The 17,196-nt window shown below is 49.0% G+C and overlaps 1 long non-coding RNA gene across 1 annotated transcript; it reads right to left on the bottom strand.

Annotated features, from left to right (window-relative positions):
• Window positions 1–9,779: 9,779 nt before the first annotated feature.
• LOC143269633 (uncharacterized) lies at window positions 9,780–17,131 on the bottom strand. The gene is made up of 4 exons (XR_013046199.1): window positions 16,920–17,131; window positions 11,801–11,953; window positions 11,522–11,609; window positions 9,780–11,301 (listed from the first exon to the last, which is right to left on the bottom strand). It is a non-coding gene; the product is annotated as an uncharacterized LOC143269633 (long non-coding RNA).
• Between the last annotated feature and the right edge of the window lie 65 nt (window positions 17,132–17,196).

The following is a 17,196-nucleotide window of genomic DNA, read 5'->3' as shown; positions in this document are numbered from 1 at the left end:
TTTGTTTTCTGATGCTGTGATGAACACGATGATGAAAAGCAACTTTGGAGGTATGCTGGACAGTTTTAATGCCAACTTGATACAAGCTAGATTCATCAAAGATGAAGGAACCTCAATTGAGAAAATGTCTCCATAGGATCAGGCTATAAGCATTTTCTTAAAGTGATTGATGGTGGAGCACCCAATTCATTGTGAGTGGTGCCATCCCTGGGCTGGTAGTCTTGGATTTTATAAGAAAGCAGGCTGAGCAAGCCAGAAGAAATAAGTAAGCAGTACCCCTCCATGGCCTTTGCATCAGCTCCTGCCTCCAGGTTTCTGCCCTGTTTGAGTTCCTGCTCTGACTTCCCTCAGTGATGGACTGTGATGTGGAGGTGTAAGCAGAATAAACCCTTTCCTCCCCAAGCTGCCTTTGGTCATGGTGTTTCATCACAGCAGTAGTAACCCTAGCTAAACCAGGAATGAAGGGTATATTTCAGTATACATGTCCAGGTCATAGCCTATCATTGAGGGAAGTCAGGGCAGGTGCCATGTAAAAGCCTTGTAGGAATGATTTTTACTGGCTCTTCTCCAGGCTCATGGTCAGCTAAACTTCTTGGTCAACACATGCAGACATGGCATTACCCACAGTGGGCTGGGCCCTTCCTCCCACATCAGTCAACAATCAAGACAATTCCTCACAGACGTGGCCACAGACCAGTCTGATCTGAGTCATCTCCTAGCTGAGACTCCTTCAGATGACTAACTCTAGGCTGTGTTGACTGCTGAAGCTAACCAGGACACAGTACGTTCTTTGCATTGTGTGGAGGCCAGTGTGAATCTCTTGCATGTAATGGGCCTCTCACAGTAGGACACGGCTCAGCTTGAATCCCGAGACCTATTGTCATTGTAGGCACTGGACATTTGCTTGGCTGGACCTCAGAAGCTGTGTCAAGTGCATAGACAACTCCAAACTTCTCCTTAGTCTTGCCTCCTCACCCCAAGTCCTTGCTCAGTCAGTCTGTGGCAGCCTATGATGAATCTCCATGCTATAATGCAGTGGGCTTGTCTCTCATTCTCACTGGCTCTAGACTCACCGAGACTGATGCACACAGCAGCCTGTAAATCCTCAGCCCAGCATGACATGGCTTGTCCTTCTCCACACATTTGAAGCCACATGCCAAAACAGCCCTAGAGCTCAACTGGGCTCTTGATGCCTTGGATCCCTACTTTGGCCTCTGCACCCAAGGGAGAAAGGGTGGGAGGGGGAGACAAGACCATATATCCTGCTTTTCACACAGGTGAGTAACTAATGGAGTTGGGATACATGCTATGTCCCTCCTTCAACCATACACTACCTGAATGTGGGGGGGGGGGAAGAGTTCCAGGCTGGGGAGGAAGGATCTAGACTGAAGGGTTTAGAAGAACATGAGGCCAGGTGGAGTCCATGGGTCCATCACAGCTGAAGCTCCTTGGGAGCCATGCTGCTCAGTCACTGATGACAGCCCTCTCCGGTTTTGGTGTGGAATGATGAGAGAGCAAATAGCGGATGTGCCAGCGGGGGAGACTGGGCCGTGGGGACAGAGTTTCATGGCATCCCAGAGGTCAACCCTGGGTATTTCTCCTTAGGAACCCTCCACCTTGATACTTGAGACAGAGACTTTCACTGGCCCAAGGCTCACAAATTAAGCCAGTTTGGATGGCTGACAAGCCCACATAACTGACAGTCTTTGCCTTTCTAGGGCTGGATCTATGTGGGCTGCCATTCTTGCTCTTTCTACACACGTTCTACACGTTCTACAGAGTGAACAGAAGTCCTCATGCTTGTGAGGCAAGTGCTCTGTCAGCTGAGCACTCTTCCTAGCTCTTTAAACTTGTTTCAAGTCTCTTCTACACTAGGAAGTGATATGGATGAAGGTTAAACATCGCAACTCTACATCCCAGGGTCTCTCCTGGACAAGCCCCATGATGACCAGGACTGGCACCATTTATTATTGGGCAGTGTTTCCAGAGCACCTGGGCACCTCTTGGCCAAGGGCAGACCGGAAGGGCAGCAGAACTGCTCCTTAGTAAGAAACAGAAGTACTCAATGGAGAAAAAGACACGGGCATTCACACACAGCCTTCAGAGAAGCTGCAGGTAAGAACAGCATACGGAACTGGAAAATCTGATGTCTCCTCCTATCAGATGAGACGATCTCCAGTGTGGTGGCCGGAGCCAGGGCATCATGGGGAAAGGAGAACCAGAGGAGACTAGGGGAGCAGGCTAGGTGCGCTGTTGGAGGGAGATGAACCGGTCTGAACATGTTCAACCTTCTCCCTGCATTTCTGAAACGCAGTCCAAGATGGACAGCACAGGTAGTGATTTTCCCGTAAGTGCTTGGAGAGCCCCTCCCCCACCAGCCCAGCCACACTGAGAACAGGTGGCCATGGAGTGGCCTAGGATGGGATGCCATCACGAAAGATAGACAGCCCACGGGACGACAAGACAGCCCCCACAGTGCAGGGCAGATGCGCAGGACATTAGATCTCGGAAGAAACAAGAGGGCCCTGTAAATTCCAGCAAGCGAAGAGTCTGAGAGGCTCAGCTTTCGGGATCAGCGCAGGGCTGACGGGAACTGGCCTGCACATCTGGAGGGCTTAGGCCTGCCTGCTTTTGATGTGTAGGGTTGAAAACTCCCAGCGTCAAGGCGGTAAGTGTTGTGGGAGCCGCTCGAGCCAAAAGCACTGCTGTCCCCTCGTTCTCGCCCCTCCCTCATTTTCCTCCTCCCCGCCCCAGGCCCCTCCCACTCCTCATCCCTACCGGCTTCGCACACCGCAAGCCTCCACAGGGCAGCTGATTCTTCATTGCTGCAGTGACCCCTCCCCCCCCCCCAGCTGAGTTCTTACAATGCGGATGGACCTGACACACAAAAAGAAAAACTGGGATCACATGATGTGGGCTCCCTGATGGAGAAACCGCAGGACCCCAGAAGCTTAGCGTGTTTATTATATACAACTGAACAGAGAGGTGGAGCGATTGCGCACAGCTGAACAAGGAAGCTGGTGATTACAGATAAACAAGGAGGCGGGGCTTATGGTACACAGCTGGATCAAGGAGACAAGTTCAGCTAATCTGAACAGGAGGGGTCTCTGTAGGAGAGCAGTCTTCAGGCAGTAAACAGGGAGTGGCAATCTATAATAACGTTTTCTGCACATGCTATCATCATCCCCACATGGATCAGAGGAAAACTTTGTCCTTCCTGTGAGCCTCAGTCTATAGGGAAGACTGCCATTTGCCCATGGGTCTGAGGTTATGGGACCCTTGACATGGCTGTGCCCATGTTGACAGCATGCATTCAATCCGGACTTCACTCACTCGGGGCTTAAACTCTCCTAGGAGGGATGGTGCTGTATGGTGGATCTCTGCTTCCTGTCATTATTGTGTAATGAAGTGACTTGGGGTTCTGAGCAGCTAACAGGATCAACCGAGGAGGGCAGACTGATATAATTATGCTCTGGGCTTTTAGGGTCACATGGCCTGGATTTGCTGCTGTCACGTATGGAGCCTCATGTGACTGCCACCTGCCATTCATGAAGTTTACCGCCCATTTGTTTGATTTCCTGTTTTCTTCCAGCACCCAGCACCCAGCACCCAGAACCCAGCAAATGGTGACCCAGGGGCTTCTCCGTCCTGGCTGGAACTGTGGCCCTTGGTCATATTGAAAACACCATGCAGGGAAAGGTTTCTGCCTAATGCTGCATGCTCTTGATGCCATAGACAAAGGAGGTGTCCACTCTGGGACCACAGAGGCTGATGACTGGGAGAAGCCAGAAGCAGAGGCCACACCTGGGCTGAGATGCTCAGGAGCAGCAGGGAGGGACAAGAAGGGTCCCTCACAATGTTCGCCAGTGAAAACATTCAGTATCTGAAGCATGCTTAGGAAACTGAATATGAAAAATACACACTGGCCGGGCGGTGGTGGCACACGCCTTTAATCCCAGCACTCGGGAGGCAGAGGCAGGCGGATCGCTGTGAGTTCGAGGCCAGCCTGGGCTACCAAGTGAGCTCCAGGAAAGGCGCAAAACTACGCAGAGAAACCCTGTCTCGAAAAAACCAAAAAACCAAAAAAAAAAAAAAAAAAAAGAAAAATACACACTGTATGTAATATAAATCATGCATGTGCATTGAGCTGTGGTTTTCCACTTCAGCAACAGAAAGATATAAATACAAAATCCACACGCCTGGTGTGGCTGTTCAGTGACCCCCAGAGTGTGGCTACAAGAAAGTTTAGAGAGGTAATTAGCAATTGATGAGTTTTCTTCTTGATATATTTAATTTGAAGTTTATGAATGTTCATTTTTAATAATAGCTGCTATCTGACTGGCAAAGCTTCCAATTCTCTGACAACTCCCAGCCGCCCGCCCTACCAGCTCGTGCATCTCTTTGAGCTAGCAGCCAATAATAACAGCCCTCTGCCCGCTGACCTGGGCCATTCTGAGGAGCCTCACTGAGGTCCCTTTATGGCCCTTTAAGAGCTTGCCCTTCCTCTCTCAGAAATAAAATGAACCTGCAGTCAGAGCCCCGAGGGATCCTCTGCTCAAGCTCTTCAGACCTTAATTACACGGGATCACCTGGAGACCCTGCTCTGTGGGCGATGGGCTGAGACTCAGCCTGTGCTCCTAACGCTACCCACAGGAGCACGCAGACCACAATGCAGGCAGCAAAATCAGCCAAATACCTGCAACCGAGGAGAAAGAATCAGAGTCACAGGAAGGTTTCATACTTCCCCAAGCCTCCACAGTTCATAGGCAGTGGTGGCTTGTTCCTCACAAAGTCTTGTCGTCTTGTGTCAATCTACCTTACAGCTCTCTTCCCATTGAATGTGATGAACATTCTCCAGCATTTTCCTGACAAACACACTCAAATATGCATGTTAAAACAAAAAGAATCACTATAGGGACAAAATGCCGGAGAATATTTGGCTAATTACATGATGGTAAATACGAAAAAAACCAGCTAAAGGGGGTGATCCTTCAGGCCTCATATTTCACAGGCATGGGTTCTCCAGATCTCTGTGCATAGTGCAAATGTGCCATCTCTTGTAGAACAAGCTTGTCCTGTGTTTGAGGACACTTCTGAGAAAGCTGCCACCAATCCCGAGGCCCATCACCCTCTGGCGCTCATTGTTTGGACACACCGTCACCTTAGGCCAATAAACTGGCAAATGTCTTTGCTTCGGAACTGGGAAGACAGCATCCTTCCCAGATGACTGGCACCGGAATCCAGCAAGGGAGAGCGGACAAGTGAGACCGTGTCTGTCCCTGCCACACCGAGAGCCGCTACCCATTCCCTTTCTCCAAAGCTCCTAGACAAACCGGCTTCCTAGGCAGCCAGGCCTAGCCCCCGACTCCTCTTTCTCCCCAGAGACAACCCCTCCTCCACTGTGCTTTGTGTGGCTGCCCATTTGGAGAGCAGGCAGCAGCAATGACGACCAGGACAGAGATGGTCGAGCTCCTGAGCCGAGGAGAAGCCAAGCCTGCTGCAGGCCAGGCCCACATCTGGCTGGGATGCAAGCAGTCTTGTTCTCTGCTGGGGTGCAGGAGGTAAGACAGTACCTCAGCTGGGGAGAATCTCACGTTCTACCTTGGAGGAAACTAGAGGCCTCTGGGAACATCAGCAGCGACTCTGGGCCAGTCCTTCTCTGGCTGGAGATGTGGGGCTCCTGGACACACCTGCTGTGGAGATGACTGTCACCGGTGTTTGCAGGCCGTGCACTGGTTGTGTCTGGAAAGACGTCAGGGTGCCAGCTCTAACGAGGGTCTTCTCTCCCTGTCGCCACCTACACAATGTCCCTTCTGCAAGACCGGCTGCTCCTCTTGCACCCAGGGGCTGTCGCGTTTCCCTCGAAAATCCAAATTCGCACATTTATAACTTGGCCCGAGTCCAATGTGACAAAAACATTTTAAAGGCAGCAGCATTTGATATTTTTTTTTCTCTCTCACTGGCAAATGCTTCTCTAATTGCTCTGCCTTCTCGGAGTTCCTGCCAGGCACACTGGGGGAGTCTCGGGGGAGCCTTCAATCAAGGTTGTACCTGTTTGGAAAGCTGTGGGGTGTCTTTTTATTTTTGGTCCTAGTAATCTCTGGCTCGTAGGTGTTGAGGGATAAGGAATTTTCCAGTCACTCTACTGCAAATGCAGGACAATTAAGCAGGGTCACAGTCCAAGCTCAAGCTCTAGCCTCCCGCCATGCGGCTTTTCCTACCATGGAAATCTGCCTCTCTAGCCTCACAAAGGCTCTTGAACAAACATTTTCAAAATCACATACTGACTTATTGTTAGCCAAGCCCTTAAGGTCCTACAGCCCGCCTTTTGGTGGCCAAATCAGTCACAGCAGGTGCCCTAGGGGCTGGCATGGGGAGAGAACTTGATTACCATTTGCTAGAGGAATAAATGAGAAAACAGATGAAGGGCCCTTGGCCGATCTGAACAAATGCTCTTCCAGCGCGGGCAGCGGCTGGAGTCTGCGCTAATGTGTAGCTGTTACTCCGGCCTCAGTGGGCAGTCTTTGGGTTCTCCAGGCCTCAGCTGCTCAGCTGCAGGCACTAAATTCATATCCAAGGGGTCACTGTGGGAACAGTCCCTGCAGAACCGAGGTACCTGAAGCTGCTCAGGAGACAGCTGTCATTGCTGCTGCTAATTCTTCAAATGGCATGCAGGAGCTGGCTTGTCCAGGGCCTGGAGTCACAGGCTGCCTGGGGGGTTGATGACCCCAATCAGCAGGCTCCACTGACCATGTGGTTTACACTAGTCACTGACCCTGTTCCCTACCCCGCTGAAAGCGTTCCCCTCGGTGCTTCCCTCCGGAAAACCTCTTCAGAGCATTTGATCCAACAGTGTGTTCTCAAGGCTGTGTCCGTGGGCCACTGGCCAGCATTCATCCCAACACCTATGGGAGATGCCACTTCCGTACAGAGCCAAAAAGCTTCTGCCTCGAGTTTCTTGGAAACCATTCCAATTTTCTTAAACACACTGGTCTTCTAAAAGAATGACTTATTGCTTGTTCTAGCTGACTTTTTTTTTTTCTAAGATAAAAAACACTCTAACCAAAAGCAACTTGGGGAGAAGAGGGCTTATTTTAGCTTACAGGGTACAATTTATCATCAAGGCCACGGCAGGAACTCACAGCAGAAACCGTGGAAGGGAAGCTGTTTGCCAACTCGCTCTTATCGGCTCACACTCAGGGAGCTTTCTTACACAACCCAGGTACCACCTGCCCAGGAGTGGTACGGCCCAGTGGCCTGGTCCTTACTACAGCAAGCAGCAATCAAGAAAATGCCTCAGTGGATCTGGAGAGATGGCTCAGCAGCTAAGAGCACTTGATGCTCTTGGCAAAGAACTCAGGTTCAGTTCTCAGTGCCCATGTGGATGCTCAGAGCCACCTGCAATTCCCATCCCAGGGCATCTGACCCCTTCTTTTAGACTTTTCAAGTACCACACACATGTGCATTTGCACATATGCGGGCAAACACTCACACATACAGAATAAAATAAATAAATCTTTAAAAAGAAAACGTCCCACAGAAATTCTACAGGCCAATATGCAGGCAGCGCCTCAACTGAGTCCTCTCTGCAGGCGACTCTAGTCTGTATCATTGACAGCAGAAACTAACTAATTGCTATTTATCTTAATAGCAACCAAGTACAATTTTACATTCAAAGTATACATTTCTTCAGATTAAAAAGACAAAAGGACTTTCCAGGCCAGTGAAAGAGCTTAATGGGTAAAGGTGCCTCTGCCAAGTCTGATGACCCCAGTTCAGTCCACAGGATGCACACTGGGAAAAGAGAACCAACTAGCATAATTCCCACAAGTTGCCCTCTGACCTTCACATATGTGGCGCGCGCACACACACACACACACACACACACACACACACACACACTAATTTTTTCAATGTTATAAAAAGGATATTCCTTAAGTCTTTGCATGGTGACCAAATTACCCACAAGTGCTACTAAGTGAGGAAGGCACAGTGTTGGGGTACGGAGAGATCCTGCAGTCACCCCAAGGACAATCTGAACCCCCCCACAGAAATGACAACCTGTGGCTGATGCTCTAGGGGTCATGCCATACAGGATGAAATCACACAAAACAGGACCACACATGATGTGTCATGGAAGTGACATCACTATGGGACGATATCGCAACCGATGGCATCACACAGAACGTTGTCATGGAGAGGGTATGGAATGGCACAGCACCACACACAGTGACATCAGGGGAGGCAGCATCACGTGAGATGAGGTCACAACTGGTGGCATCGTACGGGATGCATAGCGTAGGGGATGGCACACAAATGTCCACTGTCCGGTGTCGACATGAGCAGAGTGACCTCAGCAGCCGAGAGGGCCCAGAGGACTCTCAGAAGCCCATCCCCCCAACGCCACCCCCCACTGCCCTGCCCTGGCTCCCCAGCTCTGGACACAGTGTTCCTGGTGCTCTGGAGAAGGTGAGATCCACCCATCACTTTGAATGACCAGTGATGAGTGACCAAACTGAACTCATGCCTATATTTGCTCTCAGATGTCCTGACAGGAAGGGGAAACATGAGGGAAGTGTTAGGGGCTACCAACCAACAGAGGAGCTGGACAAAGGCCTTGTCTCCTTCTTCACAGCCTCTTCACCCCCTACGCTCTCTTTGTACTTGGGTGAAGGCTTGCAATAGAGTACGCAGGGGTTCATGAATAGTGACTGTGCTCAGTGTGGCACACGGTCTCCTTCTGCTGCCTGCAGATCGTGATGGAGAGCTCTCAGCTCCTTCTCCTGCACCATGTCTGCCTGCATGCTGCTGTGCTCCCTGCCATGATGATAATTGACTGAACCTCTGAAACTGTAAGCCAGCCCCAATGAACTGTTTCCCTTTATAAGAGTTGCCGTGGTCATGGTGTCTCCTCACAGTGGTAGAAACCCTAAGATGTTGAGTGAACACCTGGGAGTTAATATGGAGAAAACATTCTAGTCAAAACAATAAATATGATGAGAGAATAAGGAGGGCAGATACACAGGGAATGCCACAGAGCAAGAGAAAGCCGTCCTGCTGTGTGTGGACTCTGTTCCCGACAAGCCTCGGGTCCCTGTGCAGGACGGTGTTCTTGGCATCTGTCCATAGTCAGCACAGCTGGTCAAATTCCCTGCTCTATGGCACAGGGGTCATAGACGATGATATGGAGCTTGAAAGGTCTAATATAGTGCCCATATTTCCATATGTCTGCAAGCATGGAGGACAGACCACAAGATCATGTACAAGAGAGCTGTTTAATTAGCCAGTGTCCTTTGAGATTTCCTGCCCTCCTGATAACACTTCCAAGTCCAGGCTCCTAAGACCACCCTCAGAGAGGGAATTCATCAGAGTGAGACAGAGCTCACAGACCATCTTGAATGTGTAGTAGAAGAGATGTGGACTAAGGGCAGACAACGCCAGCCTGGTGGGGAACTCAAGAGGTGCCATTCCCACCATGATCAATAGTAACCACATGGTGGGCTTTCTCCAGGGAGCCCACCTGGGCCAGGGCTCAACCTAAGGACTCCAGGGCCTCCTCAAATCACTCTGTTGGACTTTCTAAGTGATTGAAAACCCCAAGCTGAGGACGACAGCGGGGTCAGACTAGAGGTGATGTTTCTGTAGCCAAACCTGGCTGCAGGGCTCAGGAAAAGTCAGGAAATACTGCCATTCTGCACTGAGAGTCCTGCTGGTCAGCTCTCTGCAGTGGGGCAGCTCACGTGGGAGGTGGTAAAGGGACTTGTCTGTGGTCACACACTGATGTGGCTCCACCATACCCCTGATCTCTACCCCGCGTTCTTACATAGAGAGGCTCACTGCATCCCTGTCCCGTGTTCTTATCCAGCTAGGGTGACTCCTAGCAGGCCAGGTCCTTCTGAGTGCTCTTAGGTCCCTCACGTGCACAGCGCCCACGAAGGACAGCACCCACGATGGACAGTAGCACAAAGCTCCGAGCTGCAGACCAGGAGAGTGAAGGTACCAGATAGTTCCAGACATCCCCAGAGGTGGTGAAGTGAGCAAGCAGGTGAGGTATTCCATCAGCCTACTGGCAGATGTGCCTATTTCGTTCCTACTTGGAGTCTGCTCCACCACGAACAGACACCAGGCCACACGCAGTTCTACACATGCCTTTGCCAGAGTCATGAATTATGCCAGTTTCATAAAACATTCTTTGGATTTTGTTGTTAATGTTTGGTTTTGGAGTCTTTTTGAGATAAGGTCTCATGTGGCCCCGCATGCCCTTGAACTGGTTATGTAGCTTAAGGAGACCTTACACTCCTGATCCAGGTTTCCACATCCAAGCACTGAAATCACAGGTGTGCACTACTGTGTCCAACTTCTGCGAATGCTTTTAATGGCTGCATCTTTCTGTGTGATGTGGCTGTCACATAATCTATCAAATCAATCTATTATTGGTGCCCATGGTTCCGATCTCTCACTGCTATGGAATATTCTTCTTGTACACTGTAAAGATTTGTCACCCAAATTGGTCTAATAAAATGCTAATTGGCCAGTAACCAGGAAGGAAGTATAGGCAGAGTGACCAAACTAAGGATGACTGGAAGGAGAAGGGTGGAGTCAGGAGTCGCCAGCCAGACACAGAGAGAGCAAGAGATGAACATGCCATGCTAATAACGATACCACCAAGTGGCAGAGTGTAAATAAGGAATATGGGTTAACTTAAATGTAAGAGCTAGTTAGTAATAAGCCTGAGCTATTGGCCAAGCATTTATAATTCATATATGCTTCTGTGTGTTTATTTGGGACCAGGCGATCAGGACAGGAAACATCTGTTTACACTCAGTACTGTGATGCAGCTTCTGTAGACATTCCTAGACACAAACATCAAGGACTTCAAGGGCTAGATGAGGAAGTTAGGGTTTTTTAGCTTGGGAGTGCTGACAGCAATCCCTGTAAGAAGCAGCAGGCTGGAAGTGGGAGGGGCAAGCCTGAGATATCCCCTCCTCCCCCCGCAAACCCTGTGGCCAGAGCAGCCACTAATGCCCAGCTGTCTACGCCTCTCTTGTTCTGCCCGAATCTTCTCCAGGCCACTTCTGCACCCCAGCCTTACTGAAGGAAGAACTAATCTTCATTACAGTTCTGCAGATTCATTAACCTCCACAGGAAGGTGGCCATCTCCCTCACAGGCAGAAAACTCCTGCTGGTAGCTGCTCACTTGTGGAGAATGGCTTTGTTCTAATTGGGTTCTGGGGGTGAGAAGGCCATGCTCCCACACTCCTGGCTCATTCCAGGTGTTGGGTCTGTCCTCTGTGACTGAGCCTGGGAAGGAAGAATTTAAAGCTCATTTTAAAGGAGGAGCAGAGGCTATGGGCATTGGACACTTAGTCTCTCTCTCTCTCTCTCTCTCTCTCTCTCTCTCTCTCTCTCTCTCTCTCTCTCTCTCTCTCTCTCTCTCTCTCTCTCTCTCTCTCTCTCTCTCTCTCTCTCAGGCTTGCTTTTTAACCACCCACCGAATCTGACTTTTCATTTGGCTGAATACCTAGGACGCTTCTTCTTCGACAGTTTTTGAGCCTCTGGCCTCTTGAGAGCAGTAGCTGTTTGAAGTTTCTGTGCCTAGTACGTCTGACCTGGGGGTGGGGGGATGTCTCTTGGTGTGACGGGTGACCAGACAAATGCACAAGACAGATAATGATCTACCCCCAAATGGAGAATGGGGTCCCACTGCACAAAGGCAGGAGACGAATCTCTTCAGAATGTCTCCATTACCATAGAGTGTGGGGAGAGAAGGTGCCCACCACCCAGAACCTCATCTACTCACCAGTCAGCGCGGAGCAATGCAAATACTTCAACATGTGACTCTGTCCAGCTTGAGACTGCTTCTAAGCATCAGTATCACAGTGGTGGTGAAGGGTCCTGTGTTCCACAGGACCTGTGATCACCAGGATGCTGCAGAAGAAACTCTGGATACTTGCTGGACACAATTATGAATTAAAAAAAAAAAAAAAAACCTGTGTCGTGAGGCTGGAGAGAAAGCTCAGTGGTTAAGAGCATTTGTCACTTTTTCAAAGAACCTGGGTTCATTTCCCAACACTTACCAGATGGCTCACAATCACCCACAGCTCCAGTTCCAGGGGATCTGGGCCCCTCTTCTGACCCCTGTGGGTTCCAGGCACACATGTGGTACACATCCATACACACAGGCACACATTCATATACATAAAATTTAAAATTCTTTTTTTTTTTAAGCTGTACTGTGAATGTTGTCTGACTCCACCCCTAGACCTTGACCATGAAAGTTCACAAGCGTAACCCCACACAGCAATGCTGGCCGGCTTCAGCCACACACATAGCTGCATGTTGCAGGGGGACAGGAACCCTGTTACACACAAAGCAGGCTACTCTTCCCTTATCCCCCGGATAAGAAAATTCAAGGGGCTAAACCCCTCCCTTTCGTAATAGTGAGAAACCAGCTGCTTATCCCAGAGAAGTCAAGGAGAGAAACTCCTTGCAGCGAGTTGTTGTGTGGAGGACTCACATGCAGGAAGTTGTGTGGAGGACTCAGGTGGAGCACTCACATGCAGAAGGTTGTTGTGTGGAGGACTCACGTGGAGGATTCACATGCAAACCCCCTGGCAGCATTTCAGTTTACACAGATTTCAGAAGCGCATCTCTTTCTCGAGCGACACTGCCTGCTGCTTCTGCATGCAGGCACACGCCCAGAGGACAGAGTGAGCTCTGCCTTGCAAAAGTCCCTGTTCAGAGGTGGGAAGATAAGCTGAAGTGATGAGGTCTGTGTTTTTGGCTGCCTCCCTTTGGAGCCCAGACAAGGTGAGGACACAGAATGATGGTAAATGTAGGAGGTGGGGAATCAAGGATACAGGATTCAAAGTAAGGAACAAAGGTGGGAAGTTGAGAAAGCTCAAAGAGAGTACACGTTCCCTGGGATGAAGAATGTTTGATCTATCAAAAGCCGGGTGGCAGGGAACACGAGAAAGGCGTGGCTGGCAGAAGAGTGGAGGGACAGATGTGGGGGCAGCTGGGGCAGTTGTGTAATGGACTGAAGATGTGGAGCACTGCGGGCAGCTGACAGGAAGAAAAACCAGAGACGAGAGGAGCAAATGATCCCGCACAGCTTCGCAGTGTTGAGGAAAAGGCTGGCTGTGGCGATGTGGAGGCCCCCAGAAGGCTCTTCAAGAGGGGGTCAGGCTTTGCAAGCGGAGATGAGTGTTCTAGAAGAGAAGAAGCTATGGAGCAAGGCAGACTCACAAAAGAACACAAGTCCCCAAAGTGGACAGATGTCCGAGAAGAGGTGGCATACACAACACAAGGGGACACCAGGCTCCTTCGTGTCCCCTAAGTGCTGACGCAGGAAGAGGTAAGAGGAACAGACAGGACCAGAGGTACCAAGTGTGAGAAAAGTGTCCGGGTGTCCTTATGGATGACAGGCATGTCAAACTGGCTGTAGAGATGGCTACGAACACGGTAAGAGCCGCAGGACTGGCCACCATGAAGTGCGCAGTGTCTAATTGGATCTCATTGAAGCTGTTAATGGCAACCTAATGGAATATATCATCTTCCTTTGAAGAGCAGCCAAGAAATGAAAATTATAGTTAAATGTCTAGGAGAAAATCACCAATTTAGAAAATGCCAGCAAGGGAAGTAACTTGATATCTGCTCAAGTTAGATAAAAATGGAGGCCCAAGCTTGAAGAATGCTTTAGACGGAGCCAGGCAGGCCTCTGAAGCGACCCAGCACACTTGGTTCGCAAACATCGGGAGCACTTGGCTGCGGCTTGTAAATGCCTGTGTTAAAAAGAAGCAGAACCTGAGCTCAGGCAGTCATGTTACATAACAAGTGCCTTCCAGCGGAGACGCTGTCTATGTGGCCCCACCATCGTGACCGGTCAGACTTCTGCTGTTTGCCACACTATACTGGTCCTGTGATAGCCTCACTTGGTTCCTGAGCCACTTCCGGGTTGCAGATCCCCCAGTATGCTAATCATTATGGGCTCGGTGTCTCTGTGAGTTTATTTTACCTCTCCTTACTTTATAACACACAATTTACAACAGTATCCACTTACCTCCTTACTGATATAAACAGTAAACATCTATTAGCTTACAAGCTCACATGATAGGCCCTGTGCTGAGGACCAATGATGCAAAAATAAAACATGTCCCTACCCTACAGGCCAGTGTTTGCTAAGACAGAGAGGCAAATGTGCTCAGAATTTCCTGTTTCTTCAAAGAAATCAATTTTCAACTTCAGGTCAAGGCAACATTTACTTCGGGGATTTTTTGCTAATAATACGCCAGTTGTGATTAGGTTATACATTAACACAGTCAAGAACAGGACCCAAATATGTCTATGAAGGTAAAGTTCTTTGAGAGTGGAAAGTTGGAGAGAACACCATGTCAATTAATAAGGCATGGTACACGTCACAGAGACTGGAATTCTGTTTAAGTAACTCCTAACTTTTATGTGGGACAATGGAAACATTGGGAACATTTGTTACCTGTGTGGTGGTGAAATGTCAGCATATGTTATAATGTTATTTTTGTATATAAATGAACCAAAAGTATTTTTACATAAAAATGACCAAAGTGTTTTGGTGTCAAGATTGGTACCAATATATTAACAGTGGTGAAGTTTAGATAATGGAGCTACAGGAAGTTTTTCCCTTTTGTGTTTTTCACTAGTTGATTCTTTTTTTCTATAATAATTATGTACTGTAGACAGAAACCATTCTAAAGCATTCCTCCTTCCTAAACAGTGGCTACCCCAAAATGTAAATGCCTCACCCAGATGTGAACTTCATGTCATTTAGAAAAAAAAAAACAAAAAAAAAAACAGTGTAAGCCCATGTTGGCAGAATCACTACCACTTCCCACCAACTTCCCAGGGCTTTCCTGTTGGTGGGAGAAGCTGGTGTTGGCACCAGCAACCAACAGAATGTCCCATGCCCTCCCTAGACACCTTCTGCTGCTGCTGCCCAACTAAGACACAAAATGCTCAGAAGCCCAGAGATGAAGCAATGAGAATTGGGAAGGTGGCGCCCAGTAGGGGATTGTGGGGCCTGGAAAGAGGGAGACTGGCTGAAAGGCACACCATCCTTCTGCCTATCGTGGAGAGTTGTATGAATGAATGCTCCTTAGAACATCACTATGCCTGAAGGCACCGTGGGTCCTAGGGCAGGAAGCTGTGTGACTTCACCACACACCTATTGGATCCTGCATCCCAAGATCTCTCAGTGGGAACATTGCTTAGTGCATCAACCTTCCTGAAACATTTTTACAATATTTGTAACATTTTACTTCAGTGTTTTGCAAGCTTTAACTTTCAGTGTTTACAATGGGCCTGGCATTCATATTACTCCATTCAGCTACCAAAGGGAACAACACAGAGTTCTTGTCTTGGTTCTCAGTCTGTGGACAAGGACACTCAGACAGAGGTAAGGGATGCACAGATGCCTGTGCCACTGGAGGCAGATGTGCTCACCTGCACTGATCTACCAAACACGGATTGCGGTGGTAGTTGCTGATGAAGTCATGTTAGGTTATATGTGTTGTCCTGTTTGGGCATGTGTGTAATATCTTTATGGGCTCAGTGTCTCTACAAGTTTATTTTACCTCTCCTCACTTTATAACACACAATTAGTAGAGTTAGTTGTCAGTTCAAATGTTCTGCTGTGGATATCGCTCTATATAAATAAAACACTGATTGGCCAGTAACCAGGCAGGAAGTATAGGTGGGACAAGGAGAGAGGAGAATTGGGGGAACAGGAAGAAGGAGGGGAGACACTGCCAGCCACCACCAGGACAAACAGCATGTAAAGATGCCGGTAAGCCATGAGCCAGGTGGTAAGGTATAGATTTATAGAAATGGGTTAATTTAAGATATAAGAACAGTTAGCAAGAAGCCTGCCATGGCCATACAGTTTATAAGGAATATAAGTGTCTGAGTGATTATTTTATATGTGGGGTTGTGGGACTGTGGGGCTTGGTGGGACCTAGAGAGAAGCCCTCCAGCAACAAAGTTCCATCAATTATATTTCAGTTTCAAAGGATAGTAAATCAATGCTGGCATCGTTCTAAAACACTTGGGAAACACTGGATGGATAAAGCAGCCAAGTGCGGACCAACGCTGAGGCTGGTAGGACACCGGGGCCCCCAGCTGTTAGCTCCTGCCTGAGTCAGAGCCTGCCCTGGGGTGGAATGCTGTGTTGTAGCATTTTGAAAACTGGGCCCATACTGAGGACAAGCTACCCTAATCAGTTTTATAGATATCCAAGCAGATAAGGGGACAAAGTAAGGCTGAGTCTAAAGTATTTTACAGATTCACTAAAAGGGGAAATAAAAACGAATGAGGTGGAATTTAATAGGAACAAATTGTAATTTACATTTCAAGGAATAAAAAAAACCTAAAGATTGTGATAGATCAGGGAAATGAATACCAACAACCACATGGATGAAGCACAGACTTGAGGACTTGGGTTGAACAAAGCCAGGGTCATCTGCAAGTGTGCTGGGTGCCAGGATAATGAGTGCTTTGGCTGAAATAAAAACACAGAGGTACAGAGTCTTCAAAAGTGAGGGAGACAGGCTAGTTCCAGTGCATGGTCACTGTGACCCAGAGACTTGGCACAAGGTGAGGGTCTGAAAGGGGTTGCTATAGTGAAGCAGGACCTGGCCATTTCCTCCCAGGAAGAACAGGACAAGGCCAGAGACTATGAGGCCCAGAAATCACCTGGATCCCTGGATCCCTGTGAAAACACGACCAGCTGGGCACCGGCTGTGAGTGTCCCTAGGGTTGCCCTGCTTATCAAGTTGCTTATCACTGCATCAAAGGCATTCCCAGCCTGCCCTGCCTCTGTTGCCACAAGTATCCAGAGGGCTGGCCAGGAGTCCCCAGGGACAGATTGTGTTGACAAGTAGAATTACCTCAAAGGGCACAGGCCCCAAAAGCAGTCATTTCCTGCGGAACATGGTGGCCTTCCAAAGATACAATGCCTGGGCTCCTGAGCTCTAAATCCAGTGAACGGTTTCCAGGGAGAAAACGCCTCTCTCCCAGGCCTGGTGCAGGACTGAAGCTGGAAAAAAAAAAAAAAAAACCATTGCCATCTCCATGCAAACAACGACACAGTGGCCACAAGAGGCCTCCTGCCACCAGATCTGTAGAAGGTCCCTGTTAAAGCGGGAAGCCCACACCTCCTGGTGA

The sequence above is a fragment of the Peromyscus maniculatus genome, chromosome 19, assembly GCF_049852395.1.
Source record: "Peromyscus maniculatus bairdii isolate BWxNUB_F1_BW_parent chromosome 19, HU_Pman_BW_mat_3.1, whole genome shotgun sequence".
Classification (NCBI taxonomy): Eukaryota; Metazoa; Chordata; class Mammalia; order Rodentia; family Cricetidae; genus Peromyscus; species Peromyscus maniculatus.
Note: the sequence above shows the minus strand (reverse complement) of the source record. Positions and strands in the feature narration are given on the sequence as shown.